This window comes from Dromaius novaehollandiae, chromosome 21 (assembly GCF_036370855.1).
Source record: "Dromaius novaehollandiae isolate bDroNov1 chromosome 21, bDroNov1.hap1, whole genome shotgun sequence".
NCBI classification, from domain to species: Eukaryota; Metazoa; Chordata; class Aves; order Casuariiformes; family Dromaiidae; genus Dromaius; species Dromaius novaehollandiae.
In genome coordinates, this window is record NC_088118.1 from 2,596,820 (window position 1) to 2,613,194 (window position 16,375).

General features: G+C 51.1%; 1 long non-coding RNA gene across 1 annotated transcript; it reads right to left on the reverse strand.

Annotated features, from left to right (window-relative positions):
- Positions 1 to 3,038: 3,038 nt before the first annotated feature.
- Positions 3,039 to 13,371, reverse strand: LOC135330514 (uncharacterized). Its single transcript, XR_010392534.1, has 3 exons — positions 12,855 to 13,371; positions 7,828 to 7,967; positions 3,039 to 3,344 (listed from the first exon to the last, which is right to left on the reverse strand). It is a non-coding gene; the product is annotated as an uncharacterized LOC135330514 (long non-coding RNA).
- Positions 13,372 to 16,375: the final 3,004 nt, after the last annotated feature.

A 16,375-nucleotide genomic window follows, 5' to 3' on the forward strand; every position in this document is an offset into this window, starting at 1 on the left:
AGGGAAGGTGACATTAACCATGCAACAACTAATTATGTTGATGAAAGAAGCCAATGTGATGAATTCATGCGAGTAGACTTAGCACTTATTTGTTTGATGCACTTTACAAACATTAGCTAATGAATTCTTCATGAAGCAGATAGATTGCTTCCCATTTTGCAATGGCAGTGCAATGCCAGCGTTCGGGGGTGAGTCAGAGAGGCCAGAGGGCTTGCCCACTCTCACAAAATAGGGTAGCAGTAAAACAGGGGCTACAGCTGAAATCCGTGCTAAAGAAGCTGTAATGTGGTGCTTTGGTGGTGATTAATGAGATGGCTGAGTCATGAGCATACAGCTATGACAAGCACTTACCCCTTAGTGGGTTAAGAAATATTAGAGGTAAAAGCCTGTGAAAGGGGAGCAGAAATCAGTGCATCTCGCTCAGGCTGCTGGCACACTGCTCACGGCAATGCAGCAGGGCACTCCTCCCTAAAGAGCTTGTTACCTAAAGAGCTGGCTCATGCAATGGGTTGGAAAGAAAAGAGAGGCACGGAAAGCTTTGCTGAAGATGAATTCATATCCTAGAGCAGTGCAAAACTGAGTGAAACCCAACTCAAAATCCTCAGTTCGTGCGCTAGCCTCTAGACTGTATTTCCTGCCCAAGAACTCCCACCAAACCTGTTACCTCATTCTGCCCACAATAGTGTTTTAAACATCTATGTTTGGCATTGCTATAATGTATTCAACACTGAACTGGCTTTATAAGAAACTCCCCCGTTTCTAACAGCAAGGCTAAACACACAGCAAAGGACGTGAGTCATCTCCTTGTCACATCGGGAGCCCGACTGCGACGAGGGCACTCAGCTCCAGGGCTGCTAGCGATGGAGGGGCACAGAGCAATTAAAACACATGCAAGTTTGCGAGCTGTAGGCAGCGGGAGAATCAGACAAACGATAATTAGGAAATGCCTGTTACTAAGGCCAATTAGTGCCTTAGTGTCCATCCAGGCTTCTTGATACCAACACAGGTGACAGCCACAGAAAACTTTTTGCCTTATAATAACCATCGGTTTGGAGGAAGGAGGCATGCTTCCTGAGAAGTCGGTCCTCCCTGCCTCCCTGTAGACGCCCTGCCTGACATTAAGAGGAGCCAGGCGCTGGTGAGGGCGTGAGGCTCTCAGAGGGGCAGGGCACCAGCCTGGGGACCGGGCCTGGGCGCGAGCTGTAGGCAGCGGGGCCGGGGCGCCGCTGTAGCGCGCTCCACGTCACGTCGCGTCACACCGCTCGTGAGCTCTCAGCAGGCACCGCTGGAAATCTCCATGAGCGACGGCTTGACTTTGACAAACCGCTCCTCTGCTCTGCTCTGCAGATGTGCCGGCGGGAGGTGACGCTGGGCTCTCTGAAGCCCCCAGAACTATCCTTGACGTAATTTTGAGCAGAGGGAGAGACCTCAGAACTGCTAACAACCTCTGAATTGCAGATCACCGAACGCTGCTCGGGATTGGTTGCGCTTCACAGTTCGCGCAAAATTTCAAGGAGCGAAGTCTCCTGTTTCCTCTCAAGGCAGGGAAGGCTTAACAACTTGTCTAAGCTCCTATGCTGCATTAGCTACACCCCTTCGCCCGGGGAGAGAAGTGTAACAACCTCCCTTGTCGCCCTCAGGGTGCCGGGCTCAGGCACCCCGGTGCCCGCTCGGTGAGATATGCCACCCTCGTACGGGCGGGCAGCCTGCACGGGGGTGCTGCACGTGTATTTGCTCACGCGGGCTCTGCAGCCCCTTGCCCTGTGCTGGAGGAAGCACACTGCATTCGCTGGGGATGGCTGTACGAATGTGCACGTTTAGTACGTACGTGTGACCTTCACCCCCAGGCACAGCCAAGGAGCCTTTGGAAATGTCTCGCGCTCTAGGGACAGAAGGGGAGATCCACGGGGTTTTTCTCCCAATGGCTGTTTAACTCTAAGTAGAAACCTGCAGTTTTGCATTCGAAGGAGACCCAGGCTTTTGCCGCTGTGCCTGGGCGGCGGCCGGGCTGCCCGCGGTGCGTTAGCAGGGACCGCTGCCCTGCCGAGCTCCCCGCGGGGCCCAGGCTCGTCTGCCCGCTTTGGGGGAGGCGCAGAGACTTGCACACACCACTGTCATGATGGATGTAAATATAAACAGTGTTTTAATGTGTATATAATGTGTCATTAGTCATTGTCATCCTGTGCAATTTAAAGCAATATTTATTCTATTGACGTAAGTTATTTTGCACCTACTTGCTGAGAGTTGGCTTTACATGGATCCTTGTGCTTTAGCAATGAGGAGATTGATTATAGTTATTACTTAGTTAGAAAAATGAATTTTATAACAAATAGCGTGCTTGAGCTCCACGCTGACTCGCTGTGTGTGTTCATTCGCAGTCATTAGGAGTCGAGCTGCGTGTTTGGGGTGGAAGCATGCAGCCCCGTGAGCAGCGCCGAGGAAGGCCCCATGTTCTCGAAACCACTGGACGAGGCTGGAGGGGGAAAGGCACGCCACGTCGTGCCTGCAGACAGTGGCAGGAGGCTGCTGTGCTCAGCCCTGGAAAGCAAAGCAACTTGCACGCCGGGCAGCTTTCCGCGGTCGCCTTGAATGCGCTTGCTTGCTGCACACGGTGCACAGCACAGTTGGGAAACCCAGGCCTCAGGAAACCCAGGCCTCAGCAGCCCTCCCGCGTTTGGTCTGGTCGTGACCCTTCCCTTGAACGCGTGCATGCAGGTGGGCTTCCCCCAGGCCCACCAAGCGAGGGACGAGGCGGCACAGTTACACCGAAGAGCCTGCGAGCGGCAGAGCCTGGTGCGCTGCTCTGCCGGAGCGGCAAGGGCAGAGCCCGTGCGGAGCCGCCCAGCTCCCTGCTCCTCCCGCCCCGCCGCAGCAAAGGGAAAGCGGGCAGAAAACTGAGTCAGCCATCGTGTGTCCAATCCGGAAGAAAATGTTTCATTTTTCAGAGCTTTTTCTTTTTTTAATACAACTGAAATGAACTTTGAAATGAAACACGGTTTCAAATTTTCAAACTCAGTGATTCATTTTTAAAAAGTTGAAACAAAGCACTTTTATTTTTACACAGCATTGTGAGCTAAAATAGATGAGGCTTACATGCATTTCCAAAATACTTCAATAAATCCAAACTGCGGTCTTCATCCAAGAAAAGATTTGACCAAAATTTTCCACCAGCTCGTGTCTTTGTCTCCCTGCGCCTCCAGCCTACATTTGCAGAATTTGGGTAGTTTTTCTTTTCTCTGTCTTGTCCACTTGGCTTCTCAAGTTCTCAGCGTTGGGACTGTCGCTCCATTTTGTCCTCAAAGGATAGTGATATTTCTCCCAGAGCTCAGGGCTGCTAAGCATACCTGTAGCATATTAATACAATGACAAATAACATTTATTTAGCATTGATTTCACAGGCATCTGATTCAAAATATAGGTGTATAAATGAGTGAGGTCTTCAGTCTTTTTTTTTTTCCTGATTCAGCAGGGAATCCTCTTAAACTCTGTAATTACAGCTCACGAGTGAACCGCTGTCCCCTTGTCTGGATCAGTGTTTCTGCTTTGGCATACCATTAACAATAATAACCTTTCAAGACTTTTAATTGACTCCTGGAGCACTTCTTTCACAGTCACTGTCCTCCAGGCCTGCCTGTAATTGTGGGCTGAAAAATAATGGAGTTGCACGTGGCTTCAATTAGGAAACATAACATCTACCCAGCTGGGGCCCCCCGAGCCTTCTGCACCTGAAGCTGCTCGGTGAAAGGCAGCAAGCAACCGCGAGGGCCACGGAAGGGAAGAGGGAGCCTCTGTGGCCGAGCAGCCCGGTGGGAAGAGGCTGGATCACGGCACCCGTTAGTGAGGACGCTGGCATCGGGGGTCACCCCGAGCGCGCTGGCATGGGCACGCGGATCTCCCCTTCCCGCCCGCCGCAGCTTGCGCAAACGCTTTGGGGATGGCCTGTCTCTGGAGAGCTGCGCGTGCTGCAGCGAGAACGAGGGGCCCGCCTGTGATACTATCCGGGGGAGAAATCTTCCCTCCCAAGCAATTATTTCCGTGGCTATTGGGCTAGCAATAGCAGAAGAGGGCTGTTCGGGTGCGGCGTCTGCAGTACAAACGCCGCACTGTACGCTGATATCCCAGATGCGAAATTAAAGCTTTCCCAACAACATCTCTGAGCTCAGCTAAACCTCTTAAGAGGAACGAGCTAACACAAGTCTCTGTCCTCACCCAGAGGCCTGAGAAGAATACATTTTCCTACTCCTTTCTGCAAATCAATAACACTCCAATAAGGGGATTATTAGAAAAACAATATCATATTTTCTAGAAAGCTCATTACAAAACACAGAAAGCTTGGTAATGCATTTAAAATGTTCATTACCGAGAGGTGCTTTGGGATTGTAATAGATTGTTAATTTTTTTCTCTAGGAGAGAATCAGATTAGCATGACCGAGGGTGCCAGCCAGCAAGGACGCGACTTTTCCCACAGCAGACAGGCAGCAGGGAGAGGGACCTGCCCAAGCTTTGCTAGTGCTTATGTCCAGACTGAGGCTATGCTTAGCTAAGCCTATGCTTAGACTCAGGCTCCAAACCACGACACCGTGCAGAAATTAGGACTCTAAAATAGCAGTCAGGCTAAAGATTATTTCCCCGCATTTTACAGAAATCACTGCTTTTACTGACAAGGGGCAGCGTTACGAGACTGCTCTGCCCGCAGGCACGGCCAGCCACCCGCCAGCGTCCCTGCAGAGAAATAACAGACCAACAAGAAGCAAAGCGAGGAGCAGAGCTCAGCACGGCCTTCTGCGCCTGCACGGCCGCGGCACCATTCCCGGGAGCTGCTGCTGCCGTTTCCCCGTCCTGCGCCATCGCTCCTCCTTGGGAAATCGCCTGCTTTGTGCCTGTGCGTGCAGATTGGAAACCTGCGTCTCTAAACACACTGGCCAGGGATTCAGCTAGGAAACACACTTTTTCATTAAGCTTTTGGACATGGATCATGGTGAAAGCTATCCCCCTGCTTCAGAAGACCGCAACGGTCTTTTTTCCCCTGTGTTAGAAGAGACAAGTCGGAACTGAGGTGGGGCTTCACCCAGCACAAGGAGCAGATGATGTATTGGAGGATACAGTGTTTCTTAGCACCTCCTTTGAAGGGGATTTGCAGATCGAGGATACTGAAAATAAACCATCAAAACGTTTATTTACTGCACTCATGCCAGACCCACTGGAGCCTGCAGAAACAAAGTGTTTAAGATCCTGGCTGAGGGCTCTGCTGTGCTGCTCCCTTTCTCTCTCATCCCTAACAGAGGAGCTGGTCAGCCTCTGCTGCTGAGCTCAGACCCAGCAGAGGAGCTTCACTGATGGCTTTTTCCAGTTTTTTGTTTCCAGAGCCATTACAAAACACAAAACAACACAGCCAAGTCCTATTGCAGGCTGAACGCACCACCCTGAAATCCAATTCTCATGGAAATGAAAGGGCTCACCCTGAATCTCCAGGATGCTGGATGAGCTTGCATGATAAAGAATAAACACCTTTTATTGCCTCCAGTGGCACAACTGGCTTTGTTAGGTGCCACTGCTTTTCTAAATGCTTTCCTGGGGATGCCTGCTTTACCTATACAGTGCATTTTCCCCTTCCTTTTGTCAGTGTCTGCAAAGTTGCCATCCTGGCAGCCACCGTCAAGGGACCGCAGTGAGCTCCAGGCTCCTTTTCCTCTCTGTTCACATCAGCTGTTCCTCAGTCTCCAAGTAAAATGTCTGCCTGGGACAGTTTCAGAAGCGAGCTGCCCAGCGCATGGCAGGCGGAGCTGGCACAGACGTGGCACGCTGCTCCTGCCGAAGGGCGCATGCGCCTGGACACCCGTTCGCTGCAACATCCCAACCTATCTCAGCCCCCATGCAGATCGGCCCTGCAGCACGGTGCAAGGCACCGACAGCTTCTCCCTGCTTCCCTTTTGGAATTGCTTCTTGCTTTCTTTAAAGTCAGTGTATTTGTGCTACTCTCTTGCTTTTATTACTCAGGTCTGTATTTGGGGAGGTGAAAAAAAAATTGCATTGAGTTGGAAAAAGCAGCGGAAGTAGTGCCAGCCTCATTGCTTTGTTAAGCCGCATGAGTGGCACCAAGCAGCTAATCCAGCCCAGCGGTATATTTGCTGTGACAAGCAAACCCCGCATTGTTCTCCCTAAACGTCGCGCAAGTCTGTAGAAAAAGCTCTAAATACAATTAAGGAGCATTGTAGGAGAAGTGATTGGGGCGTATGCATCCAGCTATTAACCTGAAGCACGCACTGCTGTGTGCACAGCTCCAGGGTTCAAGCATTGACCAAAATAGCAGTAATACAGAGTTTCGCTGGGTTTTGCTTTGTGTTCGACTGCTTTCTGTAGTTTGGAACTATAGCTCATTACCCTAATTGCACTTTCCTGGGTTCTTCCGTGGGGTGCATGGACAGCAAGAAACGGCTCGCAGAACAAAAAGCACTGTCAAAACACATTATGTTTTAACTTCTACTCCCAATGGAGAAATGGCTGTATTTCCTATCTGTTTCTTCTCTTTAATCACCTAGAATAACTTTTGGGGATCCAGAAGAAAACTGGGTGCCTGGAATGGGAGAACTTAAAAATTCTTGCACATTTTAAAAGGCAACAAGTATCCTTCAATTCGGGCTTCCTAAGCAGGGGCCACAGCAGCCACTGCCATGAATTTCTTTGTCTCCCCTTAGATCACTTCAGACTTTGGAAGATGCAAAGGGATTTCCATTAGGGCATAAAAAGCAAAGCATGAAAGGTAGGAAACTCTGCTGGAGTAGATAAACCAAGCGGCCAGCGATGATTCACTCCTGTTGGTGCCACGCTAGCTTTAGCTCCGGCCTCGTGCCGGCTTCCTCTGCGAGCAGAATGACACCCTTGAGCTACAAGCAGCCAAGAGCGCTCCAAGTTCCCGGGGAGATTTGGGCATGCACGGAAAGCCGGCATTGCCCGAGGCTTTGCCATCCCTCGCTGCCTGCAGGAGCCCCCTCGTCCGGGCACGGCCCTCCGCAAGCCTCTCCCGGCAGCCGGCCGGCCTCTGCCAGCATTAATTCCTGCCTAGCGCCCGCTTGCTGCGGCTCTGCGGGGACGGGCAGTAGCTGCACGGGCTCCCGTGGGCCCCGCAGCGCGCCCCGCTCTCGGCTGCCTTATCAGCAGGTTTCGCAGCTTCAGTTCCCTCTCTGCCAAGCCTCTGTTGTCCCTTTGATGTTGCAAGTTTACATTGTGTCCTTGTCACAGATAATACGCTTTCTTCTGTTTCTTTCTCTCTTTCTGTCTCTCTCTCTCTTTCTTCTGCCCCGTTTCCTTGCTGCTCTCCATTGTGCGGATACAATAGCCCCTCTCAGTTCGCCACAGACTGCTTTGTCCTGTAATCGCTCGCCCGTCTCCAAGGAAGGGAAAATTCTTTCTGATTTGATCACCTTATTTTTCTCTGCATAAATGATAAATTTCTCCATTAATCCATCTGTTTTCAACAGCGTAGCTGGGTATAGCATGAATAAAACCGCCTACATAAAGAGGATGTCGAATTACAAATTTCCTCCCCATAGCCCATTCTCTGGCATACTTTCCGTGTTAATACACCCGTTTGCTTTATCCACTTTAACTCCGACGCTAAGCCTTTGAGACCTTTTCCAGAGCGCTCCCATCAGCTGGAAACAGGGGTGTAAAATGCAGAAGCAGCTGCTAAGCAGGCTGTTCACTCCTGGGTGAAAACCACCTTCGAAATCAGGGGGAAATTCTCCCTAATGCTTTCGAAAATGAGAGTATTCAGCAAAAACAGTGCAAGGGGAGAGAAGGGCGGATTCCCGGCTGCCACAGCGGTACCTGCCAGAGGCGGCTTTCTGCTCCTTGCCCAGGGTCATCAGACACCTGAGGGGCGGCGGGAGGCTCTGCCGTGTCCTTCAGCTTCCCTTTGCGGACGGTTATTCACCGTTCCTCCAGCAACAATCCAGTCACAGCAATTTCTGTAATAACAATATTTTTGCAGCAGAAATTGTGTTACAATAGAATCACTGTCATTAGAGCTGTTATTATCCCACCATCACTAGCATGATAAAGCTGAGCTCATTACACAGGCAGCACACTCAGTCTGGGGATGGTTTAGCATGGGAAGCCAAGACTAAGCTGCCCTTCGGGGACTGGAATTGCAGATTCTCTCTCCCCCCTTTTCCTCTTTTTTGGTTGTTAACAAGTAGAAAGAAATCACTATTGCTGATTGTCATCTCTTAGCTGGTATCAAAACCTCGCAGAGCTTCATCACACCGTGTGTCTGAGTCGATGAGTGTAGGAATACAAACTAGGCACTGTCAGTACAGACCACGTAGCTGCATAACCAGCCTCTGTGGAAAGGGTCCAAGAACAGGGCGAATGCAGAGTGGGACTTCTGCCAGAGCCTGCCCAGCCTGCTCACCTCCTTTTCTTCCCAATTTTCAGGTGATGCCTTCCTGCTGGACTCAGGGAGAGAGTTTTGAGGCATCAGAAAATGGTTAGGCCTCGAGGGCTTTCCCTCACTTAACTCATCTGGGCGCTTCTTGTGCCCACGCGGGCAGTGGAAGGGGGAGACGGTGCAGATGGCTGCGGGAGGCGGGGGCCAGGGCTGCCGCGGGGCCGGGCGAGCGGTGCCTGCCCCGGGCTGCCCCCCGTACGATGCTATAGCAGGGCAGCACAGTCTCAGCATCGCAAGTGAAAGACTCAAGTTTTACAAGCAGAGAAAGTGTTTTATTGGCACACACTCTCCTTCACAAGCCCAGCATAAAAGCTATCTCACAGTATAAATAAACCCGGGAAATTATCTCCTCCCTCAGCCAGGACCCTCACTGGGCCCTGAACGGATTCATTTAAAATGGGTTATAAATTTCTGATAAAGGATATTTCAGCTCCAAATTGCATATTTAACAACACTTTTGCTGCAGCACTCCCCCACCTCTGCAAAGCAGAGGAGCTGAATGAGCCCAGCTCCGGCCGGGGCCCTGCCGAGCCCCCGTGCCGCGGCCGCCCCCTCTGCACAGCCCCTTTCCGCCCCTTTGGGCGCCTGCCCACGCTGGGGCTGCCGCGCTGCAGCTGCGGGGGGGGGGGGGACCAACGCTGCCCCCCTCTCACATCTGCAAACAGCTTGGGTGGGCTGAAATGCTGGCGAAGGAGAGGGCAGAGGGGAAGGGGGGGGGGGGGAGAGAGAGCGAGCGCGCGCACACCTGCACCCCCCAGACGAGAAGGCAAGGGGACCGGCGAAAGAGCCGGCCGCCTTGGCGAGGAGAGCGCTCGGGAGGCTGTCGAGCAAGACACACGGCCGGCAGCCACGCAGCGGGCAGATGAGAGCGCGCCTCTGCCCCGCTCCCCATCCCTCCCTGCTTCCCTTCACGCCAGAGCTCTGTTAAACGCTATCGAAAGCTAAAACTGGAACAGGGGCTGAGGCAACACGTAGGGAATTAACAGCCTTTGCCTGAATTCCCAGTTCACCTAAAGGGAAAACAGCAGGAGGGGGGATTTGGGGCTTTGCCTCGCGAGGAGCTTTCCTCGCACGGGGGAAGGAGCTTGGCCTGAGCGCTCAAGTGGGGTTCAACCGAGGACATGCATTTTCCTGCGCCGACCAGCCCCCTCCGGGCCAGCGTCCAGCCCCCTCCCCAGGGACAAGCCGCCAGCTGCAGCCGGTGCAAGCGCGACGCTCCCTTCGTCACAGCGCTTGGCTTTGGCCTCGGCACCGGGGTCTCTTGCTGTGTTATTAACATTCAGGCAGCTGCGCTCTGCTACAGTCCTGGCCAGGGGATGCAAAAGGCAGCTGGAGTCCCTTGCTTAAATTCCTGGTACTGCTCAGCAGCATCTTGGCTGATCCCCAGGTTAACCCCCTCGTCACTAGACCCGGTGCCTTGGCTGGGGTACCCGATCCAAAGCGCTAGCTGAGCCATTTAGCCACTCAGCATGACAGCCGGCAAGGACACCTGCTTGAAAAAACACACCTTTAGCTTCTAAGGACCCATTCACCGCCCATCTTCTCAAAGGGAGTTTCACAGATTCCTTATCTGCAATAATTCCCATGGTGGGAAGGGGAACGTCAGAAAGATCTGGCTCACTAACAACACAGTGAAGGCAAAAATCCACAGTTGAACCACCCCTTCTCCTGTGTTCCCCAGTGTCCCTGTTTTGTGGGCCCACTGGGGGCCCCAACTACTTCTGCACAACCAGCTTGGGAGCAAGCAGCCTCCGAGCCTGGCACAACACAGGGAGAAAAGGAAATTGTTTTGACCGTACTGCACTGGAGTTAGTCCAGACTGGTGCATGCACAGAAGCTTCTGCCCCCTTGCTTTGCAATGTTTCTCTGACCAATGCAACCTAGCTGATTTTCTGTTCCACTTTCTTTTTTTTTTTTTTTTTTTTTGAGCTTAAAAACCACAGGTAGTGCTCACATGCTTACTGGAAACCTGAAAAAACTTGCAGATTTTCCGCTGGACCCAGCTTTGGTCCAGGGGGAATGTTTATGGCCAAGTTATCCAGGCTGGAGCTAGAGATAACAAGAGAAAACCTGACAGCCCATTAAATCCAGCAGCAGTGCTGGGTGGGACTGAATCTCCTAAGTGCCTGCAGCAGTAAGAGTAGGAAGTAATCACCAACCAGGGCCGGAACAGCCATTTTTTGCTATAAAAAGATTGAGGGAAAAAAGCTGAATTTCCTTCCAATTGCTGGTTTATTATTTTATGCAGCACTGTGCATATGCAGGTAACACTTAACAGACATATAAAGTGACAGTCACCACCTTTAATAAATAAGTAACATGGATAAGGTTTGACAGATACCAGGATAGCAAAGGTCTGCAAATCATCATTGCTTCTAACATTAGTTAGCTTGCATGAGATTAAATGCTAGTATATTTGGGCTGCAGAAGCAAATCCATTCCCTGTCCTGGCCTGGCCTGAATGGCACCTCCATTTCCCACCCATTTTGTCTAGCGTGTTAAATTTTCGGGGAAGTTCCCTCCTGGGAACTCAGCCCCAGATCACCCCGATCTCAGCCTCGGGCCCGTAGATAGCAGCACAAAGCAGATCTGTCTGCTTGGGTGTCACGATGATCCTTTCTGTGGCCTCACGGAAGTCCTCAAGGGCCAGATTCACAACCCAGCGCAGCCAGTGGGAAGAGATGCTTTCATCCCATGCCAAGCTCCCCGCTCTGCTCTCTGCTGCCCACCAGTCATCCACCTCTCCCCGAGGGACTGACAAACGATGCCAACACCTAACTGAGCTCTCCGCACCGTGCCAGCTGCCAGGCCGGGCGAGATGGATGCAGCTCTTTGATCACCACCGACCTCTGCTTTCAGAGGGCACCACTATCGACTTGAGACAACGGCAGCCTGGTTCGGGAGAAGTGATAGTCTCGCTTTTATCTCCTACAGGACTCTTTGCATGTGTGATTTTTTAATTTTTACTTCATTTGCACCACGTGTCAAATGCCCACATGCCGCAAGCAATGTTCAATAACAAACAAAGCTAAAAACATCCACTTTTTTCAGTCTGAGAAAGAAAACTTGGATTTCTCCAGAGAAGGCAGCGATCCTGGCCAGGAGCTGGCGGCTGTGGCTGAGGCACTCCCCGGCACAGACCCCTCAGCCTCAGCTCTGCTGCAGAGCTGCTCTGCAAGCTCAAAAAGGCTAAGTGCCACCCAGGTGCCTGCACTCCTCATTCATCCTCGGGGGTAAGACAAGCTCCTAAACACCTTTGCAGGGGAAAACCACCCCTTGCTTTCCCCATTTTTCTCCTGCCCCTCCAAGGCAGCTGAGACTCATCTTCAGGAGAGAGTCCTTCTGCCTTGTGCTTGGCCACACGCAGCTCAGGCTCTCAGCGCCCAGGTAAGGCGTAGAGCTCATAGCATTAGACGCTTGCCCCAAGCCACATCCTCCCAAGCTTGAGAGCTCCGCCACCCCCTTGGATTTCACACAGACAAGTTTCTAGTCCACTTGAGCCTTTATGGAAGGGTGGGAACCCCTAGGATTTGGGTGGAAGAGAACCATGGGGGCACCCCCGGGGAGGGCGAGCTTGCAGGACCCTTTCCTTGCCCACCTCGGCTCTCTGCATTGCTCTCCCAGGCTCCATCAGCCACAGCCCACTTGCAGGGATGCACGCAAGCCAGAGGAAGGGCTCTGCTATCTCTTCTCTTCTCCCCTTGGGGCCTTCTGAAATATTTTCATGTAAAAGCAATTGATGGCCTCCTTTATCACTTTTTGAATTATGGAGAAGATAATTACAGCCACAGCAGCACCTGAAGGTCCTGCGCACACAGCCGACACGCTCCCTCTCCAAGTCTTTACGCAACCAAATTTCTACTGCTGTAACTGCATCCACGCTATGCAGGTCAACAACAGCCTAAACTGATGCAAGCTTTGCATATGGACCCACCATTCATTGAGTGTTCTCCCGAACGACCAAGCCTGGAGAATAGCCCCACACACACAACTGACTTTAGGTTTTCCAACAATTTCAGCTGATTTGGGGTGTGGAAATGCAGTTTCTGGATTTTCCAGCGCGTACGGCCTCCACCAGCACTACACCACCCTCGCTGCCTGACCTGCTTTGCAAAGCCGACTCCCAGGACGGAGAAGTGGCCCCAGTGACTGACAGGCTGGTTTTCTGTTTGCCCATCACCATCCTTAGCTGTCCCGCATTTTGCTGCAGTAACACGTGGCAATCAAAGCTTGTAGTCACATCTTTTCCTTCTAATAACAATAGATAAAAACAAAATAACTATAATAATCATCTGTTTGCTCAGAGTCTGCAATAATGACTAACAAAGAAAAGTCTATAAACAAATCAATCTCAGGTTTTTCATCTTTATAGCTTTCCCAAGTGCCTTGATACGAATTCTTTTACCTTCAGGATTAGTAGCATGTGGTTTTGATTCAGATCCAGGCTTCTGCTACTTCAGACTGATTTTTAATCAGCGTGTGCTGTGCTGGAAAGCAGAGCAGCCTCCCTATGAAAACAAAGTTACCACATTTCCTTGTCATCTTCAGACAGGTTTGTTTGCATATGAACAGCCTTTGTCAGGAATGAAGCTTAGAGTTTAGTAAATGTTCCTTGCTGTTGACTTTCTCTGTCTTGAAGAGAAAACGTCTCAAATGCCAAAAGAGCTGCATCAGAGGCTGCCGAGGCTGTCAGGCCCGGAGGCTCCCGTAACTCACACCTCAGAAAAAACAAAAACAGGTAAATTGATTTTTTTTTTAAATTCCAGGTTGAATTCTACAGCTCGGTGTGTTCCTCAGTTTGGACACAAAATGGATGGTAACTTTTTTTAAATGGACAGTAGCCATTATCCAGATTAGTTCATTAATTCCGCAATTTCCCATCTCATTAAGGCTGCTGAGACTTTTTTCCTAAGGAAACATGTTAACAAATTAGTTTACCCTCCAGAGGCCCTGGACTGAATATTTTTAAGGCGAGAAGCAGCAAAGGCAGCAGCTGGCTCCTCACCCAGCTCCTGCCTGCCGGCGAGGCAGGGAGCCCCGGGCCAGGTCGGAGGCTGCCCCGGAGGGAGGCCGAGCCGGGTGCAGCTGCTGGGGCTGTGCAGGGGCGGGGAGACGCCGGGGAGAGGGAGCACAGCGCGCAGGAGCCCGTCGCCTGACGGAGAGCTCGCTCGAAACCAAACAGGGCTTTGCCGTGAGGAATTAATGTTTTGGAACACAACATTATTGGATTGATTTTAAATAGATGTTTCCCTTCACTTTGGTAATAAAGCGAGTGGTGCTAAAAGAGCCAGAGGAAATGATATAAGCCTTGCCTGCTTATTGCTTTGGAAGTGTCTTTAAATATTTCCCTCCCACAGCCAGTGCTGGAATGAGTGGCAAATGACAGGCAGAAGAGAGCAGATGAATATCTATTTATGCATGAAAATGAAATGCATAAATAGTTATTTTGAGGACAAATGTATTTTGACAGGTATCTAATTTCATTCTGTTGATAAAATGCACTTTGTCAAGTACTTTCTTGCATTCTGGAGTTGAGGGCTTTTTTTCTCTTTACTTTGCAATCTTTCTCTGTGGGTAAAAAGAAAGAAAAAGTACATTTGTCAAACATCACAACACAATTTAATATCACAAATGTGTTTAAAAAAGATTCAAACACCCAGACACTATTTATTCAGCACCAACCCTAAAATTAAAAGGGAATTGTGGTAAGGCGCAAACAAAAGGGGAGGGATCCAACCGTAACCTGGCACTGAGCAAGGACCCGCAAGGCTCTTCACAACTTTGCACTCAAAGCAAGAGCAGAGAAACACGGGCTTTCGCTGCCGCCGGCGTCAAAGCAAGAATCGGTTCTCAGCTCCGTCTCTGACCTTATGCAGAGACCATCTGCACCACTTGTCCCTCCTCTCCTTGGCCTGCTGAGACTGGGGGCTCTGCTGGGCACCGGCTGGCTCCTTCCCTGCTCCCGTGCACCACTGCAGCACGGGACTCTGCTAATACAAATAATTCCGTAGCGCAGATAAGAGGGGCAGCTCAACTACGGTTATATCCTCTATCGATATTACTGTGCTTCCACAGGAAATGGTTTTCCATTTTCTCTGTCTGCTTTCCTTTGAGGGAAATACCCCTCATAGAGCAATATGAGGGGAAATACCTGAATATTTTGGCAGAGCCTGCACCATTTCCCACTGCTAAGCAATCATAATGCCCGAAAACCACCACAGCCACCTGCAAGTGCAAAGGACAGCGCTGCAGACCTCACCTTTATGAATAAACCACAGCAAACGCAGCAGACAGTCAAAGAGGCTGCAGGCTTCTCCCCCAGAGAAAGGGAGGCAGGCGGAAAGGAGAATTACCTTTCCTGCTGTTTAGCGGGCTGCTGGGAGGCACAAGGATACCCAGCTAATGGCCTCGAGTAGAGCACCAGCCCCGGCAGAGCCTGCCGGGCAGCACGGAGCACATCGGGCCGGGAGCAGAGCCCCGGGCTGCTGCCGAGCCTGCAGCACCGGTGGAGAGAGAAGAGATTGTTTCCTGCCCCTCTCCCCAGGCTGGGAAGAAACTCCGAGATGTTGTATATAGTGGGCAAATACCAACAGCCAAAAAAAACCCCTGCTTCATTTGTAACTTGCTTGCTCTAAACGTTAAGCTAATGGGTGTTCACTGAATGTTGCAAATCTTATTCCTCTGGTATCAATAACTGATTATCTTGATCCAAGCAACACAAACGTCTCAGAGACTCAATTTCAATCTCTATTTAATACATCTCTTTGCTGTGGTTATTTCACTGATAATGCATGGGAATTTCATGGCTTTTTAAGCAAGACAAGGTAGCATGGATGGATTTACTGCTAGTGAAATACTGGCACAGGAAAGTTCAATTTAGCAAGCAAGGCTGAGAGCTGCTGGTCTGGAACTCCACGGAAGAGTGATCACCTGGGAAAATTTTTACTCAAAGTTAATAAAAAAATTACGATTGTAATAAAAGTTAATGACTAAATATCATCCACAATAAAAAAATGGCAGGGGAAGCAGTGGAGAACTCCGGTTTGGGGAAGGGAAGTCAAAACTCATGTCTGCCACAACAGCCTTTCAGAGGAGCACCAGCATTCTGTCACACGTGAGGAGACCACCGAGCTCCTGAACCCGGGGATGTCCAAGCCCTTTTCTGCAGAGGCTGTTATTACTATCCTAAGGCCTCAAACAGAGGGAAAAGGCACAGAAGGGGGGAGCCCCCCATCAGAGGTCGCTCAACAGGTGAAACGTAGGAGCTGTGGCTGGCTCGATGGGACATCTCCGAGCGCCTGACGAGGCTGAGCCGGACAGGGCTGCTGCCGGCCGGAGCTGGGAGCAACCCCCCCACGGCCCCGCTCGGACACTGGCTCGGCCCTGGCAGCCGCCGGCTCGGCTCGAGGCTAAGCTACCCTTGCCCACTAGTGCTTCTCCCGACCGATAAACTCCCGGAGGTTTTGGGAACCGCCTTGGAGGCCGTGCCTGGAGACGGCACCCCTTCCCGCAGCACGCTCTCAGCGGGTCCGCACTGCTGACACAAACACGCTCGCTTCACCCACGTACCCTTGAAAGGCTCCAGATGGGCAGCCAGTCACTCCCACTCCTCAGGAATGATCCAGATTACTCTCCCCTTCTGGGTTTAATGCTTAATCCCAAACATTTATCATATTCCACTCCAAGCCTCCTACTTCTGTGCCTGTTCATTCCTCCTGAAAGCTGCTTTTTCTTTGAAATCATCCTACAATTATCTCCTCCACGCTGGCGTCTCCAGCTGGTACCTTCTGTTAGGTTATCCTGCAGGCTGTGCATTCCTCCGAGTAAAAGCATCAGACCTCCGAGGGGAGGACTCTGCCCTTTCGGGGGGATGAGAAAGGGCAATGATGACCAGCTTTATATCATGATGCTCCCCAAGCTGCGTGC